The 18539-nt window shown below is 42.7% G+C and overlaps 1 protein-coding gene across 4 annotated transcripts in view; it reads left to right on the top strand.

Annotated features, from left to right (window-relative positions):
* Positions 1–18539, top strand: part of IQCK (IQ motif containing K) — a 118943-nt gene that overhangs the window by 55028 nt on the left and 45376 nt on the right. The window contains exons 8-9 of one of the 4 annotated variants that reach the window (XR_004281864.1): positions 7081–7202; positions 7395–8470. The exons of 2 other annotated variants lie outside the window; for them this stretch is intronic. The gene's annotated coding sequence lies outside the window, so the exon portion shown is untranslated. Of the gene's footprint in view, positions 1–7080; positions 7203–7394; positions 8471–18539 lie in introns of those variants that run through there. One more of the 4 variants, XR_004281863.1, reaches the window with a different exon arrangement.

Here is an 18539-nt window from a genome sequence, read left to right as displayed (position 1 = left end):
TTACCAAATACATATGAGAATGGCATGTGTATCTCGTGCTAAAACATGTACATCCTGTTCGATTTGTTGGCAGAGTATCAATGTTAAGAAGTTTCGAGGTAGGGGCGCCTGGGTGGCTCAGTTGTTAAGCATCTGCCTTTGGCTCAGGTCATGATCCCAGGGTCCTGGGATTGAGTCCCACATCAGGCTCCCTGCTTGGTCGGAAGCCTGCTTCTCCCTCTGCCACTCTCCCTGCTTGTGTTCACTCTCTCGCTGCGTCGCTCTCTGTCAAATAAATAAATAAATAAAATCTTAAAAAAAAAATGTAAAAAGAAGCTTCCAGGTAAACATGAAGCTCCCATTCTAGGTAGAAGCATGTCTCCATCCAAATATGAGTGTTAGATATCATTGGAGTGAGTTTAGAATTGATTTCAGCGGTGGTAGATCGCCACAGAGAAGGTCTCCGTGGATTTACAAGGAAACCCAAGATACACGTTGATGCACTCTTCAAAATGACCACAGGAGAAGCAGGCTGAGGGGAACACACCAGCAAACTGTTCTCCATGAAGAAGTCAGATTTATTCTAATGAGACACAATTAATAAATCAACAAGTGAAATATTTGTTAAGTGACCATTAAGTGGGACTTGTCCTTTATTACAAGGAGCTTCCTTCTGTCTCGGGCAATATCGTCCAGTCACTCCTTTGTACGTGGCACATTCCTAAACCCATGGCTTGAAGTCAGGTGTGGAGGTTAATTAATAGACTCAGACATTACAAGGAGCCGTTTGCTCCCAAGGAGTTAAAAACCGATGATAAAACCCTCTATTATACCCCACGATTTAGATAGAACTTTTGACGACATAGGTTTTCAGCATTTCATACATACTTTATACCTGTGGTCTTTTTCCTTCATGATTGAACATCAGCAGGTTAGCTGAAGTTCCGGGACGCCCAAGCGAGGTGAATGATTCCAGGCTTCCACACGCTTTCTGAGCTCCGCCTTTGTCGTCCGCGTATTTCATTTGTAAGACTTACACTTGTTACACTAGAATTAGCCGTTTTACTTTCCCAATTTCTGATCCTTTTAGTGAAACAGAAAGAGCAAAATGCAATAAAATAGTGATTCTCAGGTTTCGTTTCTTTAAAAACAGCAAAGCCCTTTCTTCATACCAAATCATACTCAGAAGCCTGTAATATAACCAGTGTTAACAGTGTTAACAGGAAGAGGGGAGGTTCTGTCCCTGATCTTCCCATGCAGTAAGACGTTCACACTCAGGGGCCTGTGTTATGGGCACAGCATGAAAAACAGAGAGATCTTTCTCTACTTGTCATGGGGCAACACCCTGATAAACCCACTATAAATTGAAAATACTGTAAGCTGAAAATGCATTTAAGACACCTAACCCTCTGGACATCATAGCCTAGCCTTGCTTATAAACGTGCTCAAAACATTTACGTTAGCTGACATTTGGGCAGGATCATCCGCTGTAAAGTCTGTTTTATAATAAAGTATTGAATAGCTCATGGAACTTATTGAATATTGCACTGCAAGTGAAAAATAGAATAGTTGTATGGGTACAGAATGGTCATCACTGTATTAGTTATTGACCCTGGTGAGAGGCTGGCTGGCTGGGAGATGCGGCTCGCTGCCATTGCCCAGGATCACGAGAGTATTGTATGGCATATCACTCACCCAGGAAATGATCAAAATTCAAAATTTAAAGTACAGGGGCGCCTAGATGGCTCAGTGGGTTAAAGCCTCTGCTTTCAGCTCAGGTCCATGATCCCAGGGTCCTGGGATGGAGCCCCGCATAGGGCTCTCTGCTCAGCAGGAGGCCTGCTTCTCTTCCTCTCTCTCTTTCTGCCTGCCTCTCTGCCTACTTGTGATCTCTGTCTGTCAAATAAATAAATAAATAAAATCTTCAAAAAAAAAAGCTATAAAAAAATTTTAAAGTAGTTTCTACTAAGGCATATGGCTTTCAAATCATTGTGTAAAATGTAATCATTTTAAGTTGGGGACTCTCTGTAGTCTGTATGACAGCTGAATTCAGCTCATTCACGAGCAAACCCTACCATATAAAAATGTCAAAGTGGCTCAAAACACCATCATCACACAATAGCTAGGAACGTTCCTTATGGTACAAAAGATGTGTAGTGGTAAGTGTATACTGTGTGAGAGTTTGGGTGGTTCAAATCCAAACATCTTCTGTGTGTATATATACACACACATATGCATATATATGTGCTGAAGAGTGCCAAGTAGGGGGGTAAGATCCTAAGTTGTTACTAGAAGGAAAGATGTCTGATATGCCAGCCTCAGAAGTTTTCCACAAAAAAAAAGGAGGGACTTGATCTCATCCTTAAAAGAAAGATGGGAAAAAAAAGAAAAAGAGAGATGGGATGCTGGAATATCCGCTGGGAACAAGATGGTATCTCAAGAGAAAATAGCACACACACACTCATATATGTATATATATTATACCATTTTTTATAAAAACATGTACTGTATAGGTGTGGCTTAGTCAGTTAAGTGGCCAACTTCCGATTTTGGCTCAGGTCACATGATCTCAGGGTCTTGAGATTGAGCCTATGCAGGGCTCAATGTGCTTAGCAGGGAGTTTGCTTCAGGATTCGCTCTCCCTTTGCCTGCCACAAACTTGTACATGTGCGCATGCGCTCTCTCTCAAATAAATAAATAAATCTATTTTTTAAAAAAACATTTATTTTGGACAGCTATACACACACACATACATACGCACACATAGGATAGGAAATGACCTGAAAGGAAATGAAGCAATCTGACAGAAGTTGTTAACTGTGGATGGCTGGGAAAGAATTAGGGAGACCATAGCTTTCTATACATTGAACAAAGTCTTTACAAAGAGAATGCAGTATGACTTTCCTTAATTTCAGATTGATTTAAGCCATGTTGTGGATGCAGAAAGAACATCTGACAAAATCCAACAAGCTTTTTTTTTTTTTTTTTAAGATTTTATATATTTATTTGACAGAGAGAGATCATAAGTAGGCAGAGAGGCAGGAAGAGAGAGAGAGAGGAGGAAGCAGGCTGCCCATGGAGCAGAGAGCCCGATGCAGGGCTCAATCCTAGGACCCTGGGATCATGACCTGAGCCGAAGGCAGAGGCTTAACCCACTGGGCCACCCAGGTGCCCCGTTCCAACAGGCTTTTATCCAAATTATGAATAGGAAGGAACTTCTTCAACTTGATAAAGGGTAGTTACCAAATTCCACAGCTAACAACATATTAAAGATGAAAGACTGGATGTTTTCCCCCTGAGATTGGGAACGAAAAAAAGATATTCTCTCTACTTCAGTTCAACACAGCACTAGAGGTTTTAACCAAGGAAGTTAGGCAATAAAAGGAATAAAAGGCATTCCAACCAGAAAGGAGGAAGTAAAACTATCTCTATTCTCTATATAAACATGACCTTCTATACAGAAGTTCCTAAGTAATTCACTAAAAAAAAAAATTAAAAATTAGGATAAACAAGTCCAGCAAGGTTGCAGGATACCAAATTAGCATACAAAAAAAAACCAATCATATTTATATGTACTTAGCAATGAGCAATCTGAAAATGAAATTAATAAAATAATCCCATTTGTAATACTATCAAAAAGAACATATTGCACGGAGCACTGGTGTGGTGCATAAACAATGAATTTTGGGACACTAACAAAAGAAAATTAAATTTAAAAAAAAAAGGAACAAAATACTTAGGAAGAAATTTCACAAAAGAAGTGCAAGACTTACATGCTGAAAACTACAAAATATCACTGAAAGAAATTTAGAAAGACCCAAACAAGTGGAAAGATAGCCTCTGTCCATCGACTGGAAGACCTGATGTTGTAAAGATGACAGTATACATTGATCTGCAGATTCAGTGCAATCTCTATCAAAATCCCTACTGATATTTTTTAACAGAAATTGACAAGCAGATCCTAAAATTTGAATGACAATTTTACATTTTCATGTAGAGCCCAAACAGTCTTGAAAAAGAACAAAATCAGAGGACTCACATTTCTCTATTGCAAAACTTACTGTGAAACTATAGTAATTGAGTGCTAATGGCATAAGGATAAGCATAGATCAATGGAATGGAATTGAGAGTACAGAAATAAACCCTTCCATTTATGGCCAATTGATTTTTTTCAAGAGTGTCAAGACTGTTTGATGAGGAAAGAATAGTCTTTTCAACTCACAGTCCTGGAATTTCTGAATATCCACATCCACAAGAATAAGGTTAGATTCCCCTACCTCATACCATATACAAAAATTAATCCAAAATTAAAGACCTAAATGAAAATGCTAAATCTATAAAAGTCTGAAAAGAAGACGTAGGTGTGAATTTTCTGACTTTGGGTTAAACAACAGTTTACATAACAAAGAGCACAAGTGACAAGAAAAATACATCGGATTTCATCAAAATTAAAAATTTTTTGCTCTTGGGGTGCCTGGGTGTCTCGGTTGGTTAAGTGTCTGACCCTTGATTTTGGCTCAGGTCACTATCTCAGGATTGTGAGATCAAGCCCCACATTGGGCGCTATGCTCAGGGGGGAGTCTGCTTGAGATTCTCTCCCTCTCCTTCTTCCTTTACCCCGTTCTCTCATCCTCCACTCTCTTTCTAAAATAAAAACAAATAAATCTTTAAAAAACACACACACAAACTTTTGGAGCTCCTGGGTGGCTCAGTCTATTGTCTGCCTTCAGCTCAGGTCATGATATCAGGGTCCTGAGATCAAGCCCCATATCAGGTTCCCTGCTCAGCAAGGAGTCTGCTTCTCCCTCTTTCTCTGCTCCTGCCCCCCCACCAGCTTGTGCTTGCACTCTCTCTCTCTCTCTCTCAAATAAATAAAATAAAATAAAATCTTAAAGAAAAAAACCAAAAAACCCAAATCCAGGCTTTTGGCTTCTAAGAACACCATCAAGTGAACGAAAAGACAATCCACAGAATGGAAAAAAAAATTGCAAATCATATATCAGATAAGGGTGTAATATCCTGAATAGAGAAAGAATTCTCACAGCCTGACAAATAACCCAGTTACAAAACTGGCAAGGGATTCCCATAGACCCTTCTTCAAAGAATATCCGCAAATGGCTAAGAGGCACATGAAAAGATGTAGGAAATGCAAAGCAAAACCACTGTGAGATGCTACTTCACACCCACCAGCATGGCTAAGATCCAAAAGGCAGTAACAGTGTTGGCGAGAATGCAGAGATCTTGGAAGGGCTCGCACACTGCCGGCAAGAATGGGAAATGGTGCAGCCACTTTGGAAAGCAGTTTGGCCGTTTGTCAAAAATCTAAACATTGAGTCACTGCTCCATGACTCAGCAGTCGCCCTCCTAGGTATATATTTAAGGTAATTGAAAGCATCTGCCCATACAAACACTTGTACATGAATGTTCATGGAAGCATTATTCACAATAGGCAAAATGTGGGAAACAAAACATCCACCAACTGATGAACGGATACATAAAATGTGGTACATCCATAGGGTGGAACGTTAGTCAGCCATAAAAAGGAACGAAGTACTGATCCACACTACGAGTTGGATGAGCCGTGAGCACATGATGCTAAGTAGAAGGAGCCAGACGTAAAAGGTCACATATTCCATTTAAAGAAAATGTCCAGAATAGGTAAATCCTTAGACAGAAACCAGATTAGTGGCGGTCAGGGACTGGAGGAAGAGAGGAACAGAGAGTGACTGCTAACAGCGTTGTTTCAGGTGATGGAAATGTTCTGGAATTAGGTGATGGAGATGGCGGTACAACTGTGAATAAACACCAAATTTGAATTGTGAACTTTAAAAAGGGTGAATATTTTGTTATGTAAATTCCATGTAAGCAAATGAATGAATAATTATGGGCAAAAAATACAAAGCAAGTAATTCTATACATTTTAACCATGTGTTCTTCTGACACAGGGTCTTGATTTTTGGCCTGGTTCTGTGAGTAACAGCGGAACATCCTAAGATGAGAAAAAAGGATTTTCAGGAATTAGTGAAGTGTTCTGTCACAGGTAGCACTCGCACAAACCCTCTCTCCTTACACACTTCCGGGTAGTCTTATTGCACTTACCGTGAAGGGTTTGCAATGAATGAAAACCTTTACTTGTACTGTCTTAAACACCATGAGGGGAAAATAGAGCCCCCCACAAAATTGTTTTGTATGGTAAACTATATATATCATGGAATTTACCATTTTAACCTTTTTTTGGTTGTACAGTTCAGTGACAGTAAGTACATTCACATTTGTGCAACCGTCACCACCATCCATTTCTAGAACTTTCTTCTTTCTAAACTGAAACTCTGTCCCCACCAAACAATAACTCCTCCCCATTCCCCCCTTCCCCCCAGCCCCTGGCAGCCACCCTTCTACTTTCTGTCTCTGTGGTTTGACTACCTGGATACCCCATAGAAGTGGAATCATAGTGTTTGTCCTTCTGTGACTGGCTTATTTCACTTCACGTAATATCCTCAAGATTCATCTATATTGTCATATGTGTCAGAACTTCCATCCTCTTGAAGACTGAATAATATTCTTGACAGGTAGTTTTAAAATCCAGAAATCTGATATTCTTACTTGTTAACATAAAACTAGCTGGACATCTCATAGAAATATATTTTAACCGACCACATTAAAAGAAATGTCACATGGTATGAAAAGCTACGTGTAATGAATCATTCCCAGTAGCCATGACTTTATGATTAGCCTTAGAAATAGGTTCCTGGGGGCACCTGGGTGGCTCAGTGGGTTAAAGCCTCTGCCTTTGGCTCAGGTCATGATCTCAGGGTCCTGGGATCGAGCCCCACATCGGGCTTTCTGCTCAGCCGGGAGCCTGCTTCCCCTCTCTGCCTGCCTGCCTCTGCCTACTTGTGATCTCTCTGTCAAATATATAAATAAAATCTTTAAAAAAACAAACAAACCCAGAAATAGGTTCCTGGTAGTTATTACTAGATGTTAAACATGTCTGTAAAAGTAGACACACTCTTGTTCCTTCTTTCCAAAATACTAGATTAATGGTTAGGAAGCCAGATTGTTTCAACACGCAAAACTGAATGTTTTTTTTTTTTAAAAAAGCTGTCTGGATATTGTGAATGAAGTCTGTCCTCTGAGCACTCTCCCTTCTGAAGTGTGGCTGGTGATAAGCTGCATTACCACATCAATGGTGCTCTTCTGCTGCTGAAACACAGGCTGTTCAGGTAACCCAGAACAGAGAAAACCCTGCTCTCCTGTGAAGTTCAAATGAGGTTCCCATGGGCCATAAGGATTGAAATTTCTTTAATGATTTAGGAGGCAGAGACCAGAGAAATCCACTGAATATTGATTCTGTCCAAATAAGCTTCGGGTGTTTTATGCCTTCTGCCTATTTGTTTTATTTTACTCTAACTCAGCCTGGACTCCAGCATGGCGTATAATCTTCCCCGCTCCCAGGACCAACGTCCCCTCCAGGCACTGTGACGGCTGACAATCACAAAGCCCATCAATCATCGCTGCTTTTGTTCGTTTGGTGAACAATACAGTGCAAGGTTGCTCCAGCAGCCCCTTTGTGGCTTTGCAAAAAAAAACAAAAAAACAAAACAAACAAAAAAAACCCCCAAAACTGGCCATCCCGATTTCCACCTGCTGAGAACAATGAGAATCTGTGTCTTTATACCTTTGTCTGTCACAAGCTGGGGTGGATGAGGCACCCCCCGAGGAGAAACAGCTAGCTGTGAACAAAGAGTACAGGTTTAGAATGGGACAGTCCCCGTCCATCCCCAGACCCTAGAATATTGCCTCCCTCTGGCTACAGGGATTGATTCATGATGGGCAGGGGACTTAAATCCGTCATACCTAGTCAAAGGTATGTGGGAGTCTCATAGGAGTTGTTGAGACGGAGCAGCTTGCTTTGCCTGGGGGTTAGCTGGGAGGTCAGGCTATCCGCAAAGGTCTTGCCACTGAGTGAAGAAACTGACCGAAAAGAGAATGCGGAGGCCAGAGAGCTGGGAGCCGGGAGAGGGCTGACCCTTGAAGGCCACGGAGCCCTGGATTCAACAGTGCCAGTGAGTCTCTTCATACAGGCTTCTGTCACAATCTGGAGTCCTGACAATGATCGTTTTCAAGACAGAAAGTTCTAGGCTCTTGACTGCTTGCATATGAAGGAGGATATTGGTACAAAATAAAAATCTGGGTCCACTCGTGCAGGGAAACCATTCCAGTTTGTCCCAGAGGACTGTAGCCTGTATCGACTTGCCCTTAGCTGGAGAGGGGAAGCCTAACCCAAGGAGAAGTTTTTCTAAAACATATCTGTTATTTTTATTGTTCAAGTAATACATTTCCATTGTGGGAAAAAAAGAAAAGGATAGAAGTTTCTTTAAAAATGTTAATGTATTCATCCTTCTGGAATTTTTCCTGTTCATAGAGGAATTTTTTAAAGCAAAATTGTGATGATAAAAACTGTTTTGCGGGGGCGCCTGGGTGGCTCAGTGGGTTAAAGCCTCTGCCTTCAGTGCAGGTCATGATCCCAGGGTCCTGGGATTGAGCCATGCTTGGGGCTCTCTGCTCCGTGGGGAGCCTGCTTCCCCCTCTCTCTCTGCCTGCCTCTCTGCCTACTTGTGATCTGTCAAATAAATAAATAAAATCTTAAAAAGAAATGGACATGTAGATAGTCCATAGAAACAAATATATAAAATAATATTGTAGTTGTTCAGAGGTAGGATAAGGGGTGATGTTTTCACCCTCTCCTTTTATCTATTTTTCAAATTATATACAAAGAATATATTGTTTTTACAGAAGAATAGAAACATTATTTAAATGAAGACTTGGAAATCTATATTCAACCATGATACTTTCTGTACCCTTTTCCTTTTTAGTTCAAATTTGGTCTCCTGAGCCTTTTTAGGGTGTGTGTGTGTGTGTGTTTAGAAAAGATCTAGGTATTTATGCTCAAATAATATTGTAGGTTGTAAGAAAGTTTGATTATTTTGCCTATAGCTCTCCTGTTACAGTCTTAATTAATAAGAAATAATAGACCACAGGTAATTTGGAGAAAGGTTTGATTTCAAGAACAAAGAAAGCCTTTCACAGCCCATGTGTTAGACTTCACTAGAGAAAACCCATCGGATCGGCTGACAATTTAAAAGGCAGGGGAGAAATATTGGCATTTTGAAGATTCTAAATAAAAAGTGGCATGTATTCTATAAGAATTGAGAGTGGGGTCCCAAATAGATATTTGTACACCCGTGTTCATAGCAGTATTGGCACTGCCTAAAATGTGGGAGCACCTCAAGTGTCCATCGGCACATAAATGGATAAGGGAAGTGTGGTATACATGTGCAGTGTCATGTTAGTCCCCCTTAAAGAGGAAAGAAATCTGTCGTAAGCTGCAATGTGGGTAAGGCTAAGTGAAATACGCCAGTCACAAAAAGACGTGTACTGTAAGAAACATGAAGACAGAGAGTATAAGGGTGGTTGCCAGGGGCTGGGGAGAGGTTAAATGGGGAGTTAGGGCTCAGTGGTTATGGAGTTTTAGTTTTAAAATATGCGAAAGGTCCTGCGAATGGGCTTAATACTACTGTACTGTATGCTTAAGAATGGTTAAGGTGGTAAATTTTGTGTTAAGTATATTTTACCACAATAAGAAAAAAAAAAGAAAGAAAAAGAAAGAGATGGGTGTTCAACTGTGTTTGGTTTGATTGAACTTGATCTTTTCCCTCCTGAAAAACCACTGCTTTCTATGTAGAGATGACCTAGATAGTGAGGTAGGAAATGGGGGACGAAAACGGCCCAAGATAAAAACCAAGCAACTGGGAAAAGACACTTCAAGAACACAAAGAAAAAGTTTTGTGGTTCCTCCCATATTTTTCTGCAGAAAGCAGCAGTTCCAAGTTGAGGCTGTCTACCCAGAGGAAGAGAAATTTTTGTCTACTTCGGGCAGCTGGCTGGGTTGTTAGGCGTGACCCCCCAAAAAAATTGTTTTTGAAAGATCACTGGAAGGTCTCATCATTAGCCTTAACTTTCTTGTTTTTGAAAGTTGTGGCTGAGTGGAAGGACTTGTTTTCTTCTATGTAAAACAAGCCTTATGGCTATTTGTTAATAATAGGGACTGTACCAGCAGACAGATCTGTTTGAATCTGTACATCAGGTTATTGATGACTTTGGGTGGCTTGACTTTGGAATGACAGTTTCCTGCTCATAAAACGAGACTATTAAGATGGAATCAGGTGGTTAGTCCACATTTGGGCCTTAGTGCAGTGTCAGGTAAATCCACAATAAATATTAGCTGTTGTTGTTACTGTTATTATTTTATTAGTATTACCGGTTCCATCTTACTTCATGGGACATCTTTTCTTTTCTTTTTTTTCTTTTTTTGTTTTTTAAAGTAAGCTTCATGCCCAACATGGCCCTTGAAGTCAAGCAACCTGAAGATCAGAAGTTTGATGCTCTACTGACTGGGCCAGCCAAGCACCGCCAGGGCATCTTTTTTGAAAGCCAGATAGTGGCCTCTTTGGAGTAGCTCAGGGACACCAAGCATGCTCCTGCCTCAGGGCCTTTGCACTTTGTTCTTTGTACTGGGCAACTCTCAACCATGGTATCTTCTCTTGCTTCGTTCAGGATTCTCTTGAATGTCTCTCCTGGTTACCCTTTCTAAAATAGCACCCACTCATCATTTTCCAGCCTCTTACTATGCTTTATTTTCTGCCCATCACTTACTAGTTACCTGACATTATATTAGTTATTCATTTGTTTATCCATTGCCTGTCACCCTAACCAAAGCGAGCTCCAGGAGGATAGAGGTTGCTTGACCTGTTCATCTTGTATCCCCAGCCCCTAGAACATTGGCTGGCATATCTTACATAATAAATATTTTAGTGAATAACTGAATCCTTTAAATGATCTCTCTAATGAGGCCATTTGAAAACAAAGAAGAACAAATTGTTTTTGTTCCATTTTCAAAGTCCTTCTCTAGGATTTATGCAGGCGCTTAAACAGGGATTTCTGTGGGGAGGTGCTTTTGTCCCAGGATCCTTGAACTCAACAGCTGTGCTCATTAATCCCCCAGAGATTACACTTGAGAAAAATGTATTCATTTTAGCATTGGCCTTCGTGAGCCACCTCTGCACCAAGCCTCATAATGTGAAGAAATGAAGTGTGTTATGGGAAATTACAATCCCCCAAACAGGCTTGAAAGGACAGCATCAGCCAAAGGGTATCTTTAGTTCATCTGAGTATTGGACAGAAAAGATTTTCTTCGTTTGGAATGTCTCTTCTGAGCGCTGATATGTGCTGGCAGGTGGGCAGACTTCGCTGGCAAAAGTCAGACGTTGTATTGTGTAAAAGGAATGCTGAAAATGGGGCACTGCATCAAATTACCCCCAGTTTTCCTCTTGATGGTGCATAGCCGCATCTCAGCCTCCGAGGGGCTGGTCACGACCTTTGTGGTTTGATAAGCAGTCCTAGCCCTGGGTTCCTCTAGTGGCAACTCCATGTGGAAAGATTTATCATCTTGTGGTATCCTCTTGGTGTTTGCTGGCCTGTGGATATAGTTTCAGTCTCTTTCACCTTACCTTCCCAACCAGAAGATCCAATCCCAAACAGCCCTTTCTGTTGGGCTGTCTTGGAGGTATTTGTGAATCCTACGTAGTGAGACTGGTTTTGAGCATTTTCTAACCCATAGGGGATGTTTATAAACTGTTAGGGAGTTAAAGGCCACCTGAACAAACCCCAGTGATCCAGTGGAATAAAAGTCTTGACCTTCTCAACATTGTAGAGGTCTTGGTCTTAGGCTGAGGATTCCGATATCAGACCCCTAGCATTTGAAGTAGAATGCTCCCAAGGATGGCTGCTCTCCACCCTTCTGCCAACTCCACTCAAATAGTGGCCTTACGCCTTCCGTTGATCTGTGACTCCATTTGTTCACTCCTTCATTTGACAGACATGTACTGAGGAACTTCTCCTTGCCAAGAACAAGGCTACATACTTTACAAACAGAGCTCCTCTGTCCCTTGACGAACTCAGAGGCAACAATCACAGAAGAATGTTAGCAAAATTAAGAATAGCAAAATCTAGGGGTGCCTGGGTGGCTCAGTTGGTTAAGTGGCCAAGTCTTGATTTCGGCTCAGGTCTGACCTCAGGGTCCTGGGATCAAGCCCCGCGTCGGGGTTCTAGCTCAGTGGAGAGTCTGGTTGAAGTTCTTTCCCTCTCTCCTTACGCCTCCCCTGCTCCTGTGCTCGCTCACTCTCTCCCTCTCTCCCTCCAAATAAATAAATAAACCTTGGGGGTGGGGGAAGAATAGCAAAATCTAGCATTTTTGGTTACTTGCTGCGCAGCACGCACCAAACTAAGCACTTACTGGCATTGTCTCCTTTATGCTGTAAAGGAAGCAGGTATTACTACTATTATCTCATGTGTAGATGAACCAACAAAGGCCTAGAAACCCTAACTGACTTGCCCAACATCACACAGTGGTAAGTGGTAGGGCCAGAGTTTTAAGCCCAGGTCAGACTGTCCTTAGAACCACATCTCTCCATTTTAAAAACAAAACAAAATGGGGTGGCTCAGTGGGTTAAAGCCTCTGCCTTCAGCTCAGGTCATGATTTCAGGGTCCTGGGATTGAGATCCGCATCAGGCTCTCTGCTCAGCAGGGAGCCTGCTTCCCTTCCTCTCTCTCTCTCTCTCTCTCTGCCTACTTGTGATCTGTGTCTGTCAAATGAATGGATAAAATCTTTAAAAAACAAACAAACAAAACAACAAAGCCATCTTGCATTCCTACTAGAAATGTAGGAGAGTTCCCATTGCTCCATGTCCTTACCTGTAAATAGCATGGTCGGTCTTTTTAATTTTAGCCGTTTTTGTGGGTGTGTAATAATATCTCGTTCTGTGTGTGCATGTGTTTTTTGGTTTGTTTTTGTTTTAAAGAGAGTGAGACAGGGGCGCCTGGGTGGCTCAGTGGGTTAAAGTCTCTGCCTTCAGCTTAGGGCATGATCCCAGAGTCCTGGGATCGAGCCCCACATCGGGCTCTCTGCTCTGCAGGGAGCCTGCTTCCTCCTCTCTCTGCCTGCCTCTCTGCCTACTTGTGATCTCTGTCTGTCAAATAAATAAATAAAATCTTTAAAATAAATAAGTAAATAAATAAAGAGAGTGACGCAGAGAGTGGTGGGGAGGGGCAAAGGGAGAGAGAATTTCAGGCAGGCTCCGTGCTCAGCACAGAGCCTGATTTGGGGCTCAATCTCATGACCCTGAGATCATGACCGGAGCCCTATTGTAGAGTCAGAATGGCTCTTAATCAACTGAGCCATCCAGGCGCCCCAAGTGTGTGCATGTGTTTTAATCGAGTTTATCACGATATACAATTTACCCTTTGTAGTGTATAGTCTTTCAATTTCAACAAATACATACAGTATATCTACCCCTATAATGAAGGCACAGAAACATTTATATCATCTCCCAAAATTCCTTCAGGCTACCCCTCTATAATTAACTCCTGCTCCCAACCACCAGCCTCTGACCCTCACTGATCCATTTCTGTTAGTCTGGTTTTGCCTTTTCCAGAACGTCAGAAAAGTGGAATCCTAAAATACATAGCCTTTGTGTCTGGCTTCCTTCACTGGACCTGATGCATTTGAAATTCTTCCACGCGGTTATGTGTATCAGTAACCTCTTTCTTTTCATTGTCGAGCAGCATGCCACTGTAACACCCCAGTAAGAGGGAGTTCTCAGTCCTGGTGATGAGTTAACACACCTGAGTTTAACAGGAGACTAGCTTAGTTATACCCGCAGATTGCAATGGTTTCAAGCCTCACCATGTATCAGGGTCATCCTTGAAAAGATTTTATTCTTATATTCTAATACCCAAGTTCTCATTCCCCTGAGATTCTTGTTCAACGGACCAGGATGAGAACAGGAGATGGGCGGTTTTTAAAAGACGCCCCCCTTGCACACCCCCGCCCCCAAGTTACACTAACATGTAGTCAGGTTTAAGACCCATCAAGGAGTTGGAATCCACTTTGCAACCTACCAGTTGGGTGACCCAGGACAAATCATGACCCTTGGAATCTCAAACTCTTCCTTTTCCAGTTGCGAATAATAACAATTGCCCAGTCTAGCTCACTAGGTTATCATAAGGATCAAAATATCTTCTGGTGGCAACCCATGAGAAAGCATCCTGTGAACTCTAGCTACAGAAATGAACAGTATCAATATGGATGTAGCAATCCCGCCATGTCTTTTTTTTTTTTTTAAAGATTTTATTTATTTGACAGAGAGAGATCACAAGTAGGCAGAGAGCAGGCAGAGAGAGAGGGAGAGGGAGGAGGAAGCAGGCTCCCCGCCCAGCAGAGAGCCCGATGCAGGACTCAATCCCAGGACCCTGAGACCATGACCTGAGCCGAAGGCAGAGGCTTTAATCCACTGAGCCACCCAGGCGCCCCCTCCATGTCTTTCTTATTTGAAAAGTACCAGAGGTTCTGTTTCCTAAACCAATGAGAGAGGTTTTCAAGAGCAAATGGAAAGAGCAGTATTTCTCTGTCAATTTTATGTGTGCTCTTAGAAGACTGCCTGATGCGTAAGAGTAACCGGGACGCCAACAAGCAGATGGAGACAAGAAGCGGGGTAAACAGGGGCGCCTGGGTGGCTCAGCGGGTTAAAGCCTCTGCCTTTGGCTCAGGTCATGATCCCAGGGTCCTGGGATCCTGCATCAGGCTCTCTGCTCAGCAGGGAGCCTGCTTCCCCCCTCTCTCTGCTTCCCTCTCTGCCTACTTGTGATCTCTGTCTGTCAAATAAATGAATAAAATCTTAAAAAAAAAAAAAAAAACCAAAGCGGGGTAAACACACACCTTCCTGAGACAGTGGGGATGCGGGCAGAAATGGGCAACGCTGGAGACCATGGTCTTCTGCTGGATGGGTTAAGTCAGCACATTTGCAAAAAGTAAACACTAATGTAACTGAAAGGACAAGGCAAGCTGAGGTGTGGCGCCAAGGATACAATTACAGGGCAGCTCCTGATCCAGTCCTTACCACCGAGCAAGTCTTGTCGGGGGCAAACATCATACGAAACAAGAGGTCGTTTTACAACCACGCCTGCCCACCTCAGGACATACTGCAAGGAGGACCTTGTCAGTGTGATCATGGAAAGGAATGGCCATCTTTGCATGGAAAAAAAAAAAAAAAGTCTTTCTTTGATATTTTTATTGTAAAATAGCAGATATCCATTGTATTAAAAAATGAAGCCATATAGAATTAATGTCTTAGATTGGGGTGCTCTGACAGAATGCCACAGACTGGGTGGCTGAAGCAACAGACCTTTATTCTTTCAGTTCTGGAGGCTGGGAGGCTCAAGGTCAAGGTGCCGGCATGTTCGGTCTAGCGATAGCCCCCTTCCTGGCTTGCAGATGGCTGCCTACTTGCTGTGTCCACTCATGGCAGAGAGAGAGAGAAAGAACAAGCTCTCTGATTTCTTCTTCTTCTTCTTCTTCTTCTTCTTCTTTTTGTTTTTTTAAAGATCTTATTTATTTATTTGAGAGAGTGAGCAAGTAAGAGCACGGGCAGGGGGAGGAGCAGAAGGAGAGGGAGAACACTATCCACTGGGCAGGGAACCCAACACGGGGCTCGATCCTGGGACTCCCGAGTTCATGACCTGAGCCAAAGACAGAAACTTAACCGACTGAGGCATCCAGGCGCCCCTCTCTAGTTTATTGTGAAGATACTAATCCCATCCTGAGAATTCTACCCTGGTAACCTCATCTAGCCTTAATTACTAACCCCTAATACCGTCACACTGGGGGTTAGGGCTTCAACATGTGAATTTTGGGGAAACCATTCAGTCCATAACAAGTACTTTAAACTTAAATGTGGAACTCTCCATTCTTGTCCAACTCTAGACCTGTTTCCCAGGCGAAACCACTGTTAACAGTTTGGAAATGTGTCTTTTTAATGTTTTTCTTTTGCATATATGAACATTTATGTGTATATGCTCTATTGTGGGGTTTTTAAAATAAACATGGGATATTTATTTTTAAAAGTTTGGGCTCACACTCTACAGCCTGCCTCCTGCCTTTCACTTAGCATTAAGGATAGCTTTCCACATCAGCACAGGTACATCTACTCTGAGCATTTGTATTTGAAGGAAAATATCCTACTAATGTAGTTGGCAGGTAGAAATTTGACCATGCACTTTCTCATTCAAAATCCTCCCAACCCAAAGTGAGCCCTGAGATGGCAAGAGGGAAGCTTTAGGAGTTTGGTGTCGATTTCTGTTTCCTCAGCAAGTCCAACAATCAGTGACTTGAAGGGCCAGCCTTTTTCCTTCTGCTTTCTTGTGAGTGTTGGCTTCCCCAGAGTGTGGGTCAGCTTTACAGCTTTCTTGACTTCCTCTTCCTCCTTTCCAGAGAGGGGTGTCTCCTGGTGCAGCTGTTGGAGGCAGGGGCGGGGCGAGGGGGGGTGCATTTCCTCCCTTTGTGTGTGTCATTAGCCATCTCTCTGGCTTCCGTCTGGGGACAGCCGCCCAACCAGGTGAGCCAGTGTCATTTCAAGCAGCACTTCCTTTCCCAGGCAGGGGTTGGTTGTCGTTTCTGGATGATGTCTGATATGGCCCAGGTGAAGAGGGTTGGCTTCTGGCAGAGAGACAATGGCAGACAACTTGGTCACATTTTCTTTGTAAAGGATAGGCTGCCTACAACTCCTGTTCAAGACAATTTTTTTTTTAATACTTTGCCATTTTTTAGGCGAGCTTGAAGGCAGTACAGCATAAAGGTTAAGCAAGTATGCTCTACAATTAGATCAATTCATTCACCAATATTCATTCACTAGTATTTATTGGGGACCTGCTTTGTGGCAGGCGGGCATTGGGTTTCGATGCTGGGCATACTGCAGGGACTAAGACCATGCTCCCGCCCTCAGGGAGTTTGCATTCTTGCAACAGACCATAAACAGATATAAATAAATATGTAATCTTTCCATCTGGTTGGAAATGCAGACTCTAGGCCCCACCCCAGGCCTCTCGAATCAGAACCTATATTTTAACAAGATGCCCCGGTGAGTCTTTGCATGCGAAAGTTTGAGAAACAGAGCTGGTAGCTGGAGTGCCATGATGTGGGTTTGAATCCTGGCTCATCAACCCTGTGGCCTTCAGGAAATTTTCCTAAGCCTCTGTTTTCTTTCCTATAAAATGGGGATAATAATAGTGTTGCCTTCACAGAGTTATAGGTAAGGGTATAAAGGAAATGGTGCAAGTCAATTGCTTAGCATAGAGCCTGGCACATGGTTAGGGCCTTGTAAGGGTTAGCTCTTTATTGCCTGGATCTGATCTATGCATTTCCCCCCTAATATTTCCTGATTGTTTCCTAATGATTCACCTTAATTATTTTTTTTTATTCCCTGTCAAAGAAAAATCCTATCAAAGAAAATCCTGTTTTGCAAAATGTCCTTGAGCTCATCAAAAAGACCTTTGTGCTCAGCGTGATTCCAGTGATACCCCAGAATGAAGGCACCTGATTTTCATCATCAGTTCCTAGGCCCAGTTCTCGGACAATTTTCAGGGCCACCCAGCAGGCCAAAATAGGCCACAGCACTATAAATAGTGAGTTTAGGCTGCTTGGGGCCTAGCTTCCCAGGCCAGACCCTTCCCCTTCCCCCTGCCTGGTCCTGTGGTTGTTTAAATATACTCTGGACTATATCTGTAAGTGGGTTTTTCTTAAGATGCCCAGAAAATGCTTTGCCAACTTGCCAGACTGTCTGCAAAACCCCCTTATTACTTGCTCAGTTGCAGCATATCCCCAGTATAAGAAGGAGGCCAATAAACCAAACTCCAAGGGTGTTGTGAGGAGTAAATGAGGAAGCCATGTACTGGTGGGACTGGCTACAGAATGTGTAGGGCTTGGTGTAAAATACAAATGCAGATCCCCTTGTTCAAAGTTTTAAGAATTTCTAGATGATGATAGCAAGAGTATTAAAACGATATGAGGCCCTTCTAAGCTGTGTGTGACCGCCAAGGGCAATACCCCTGAAGCCAGCTACAGGTACAAGGTGTGTGGGGGCACACGTGGCAATTAATACCAGCCAAATTCACAGCTTTTCTGGAGTCTTTCTCTATAAAGGGCTAATCAATTTCCCTTCAAAGCAAAGTGTATGGGTACATTGTATAGCTGTAATCTGATTCCTTCTGCTGCTAAATCTTAGTGACTTAAGCCATAGCAATCCATTGTTTTTCACAGTCCTGTGGGTTAACTGGCTAGTTCCTCGGCTACTTCTCCTCCACTCACTCATGGGGCTGCATTCAGCTGGTGTGTTTAATGGTGAACACTACAATCGGGAGCTTCCACTGTGGGATGTCCCCACGTAGCTCCACTCTGGGGCTCTGGGTCTGGTACTTCAGCCTCATCTGTACCGCCTTCAGTGGGCACTTCTTAGCTGTGATAGACCTTTCCAGCACATCATGGTATTCTCTGCCTAGATGATCTGGACTGGGAAGGTCCAAGTTGGCCTCACACACATACCTGGAGCCCTTCAGTTCTCCTCCACGTGGCTTGTCATCCTTCAGTGGGTCACACCAGCTTCCTTAC

This window comes from Mustela erminea, chromosome 20 (genome assembly GCF_009829155.1).
Source record: "Mustela erminea isolate mMusErm1 chromosome 20, mMusErm1.Pri, whole genome shotgun sequence".
NCBI lineage: Eukaryota > Metazoa > Chordata > Mammalia > Carnivora > Mustelidae > Mustela > Mustela erminea.
The sequence above is the reverse complement of the archived record's forward strand: the minus strand, read 5'-3'. Positions and strand labels throughout refer to the sequence as shown.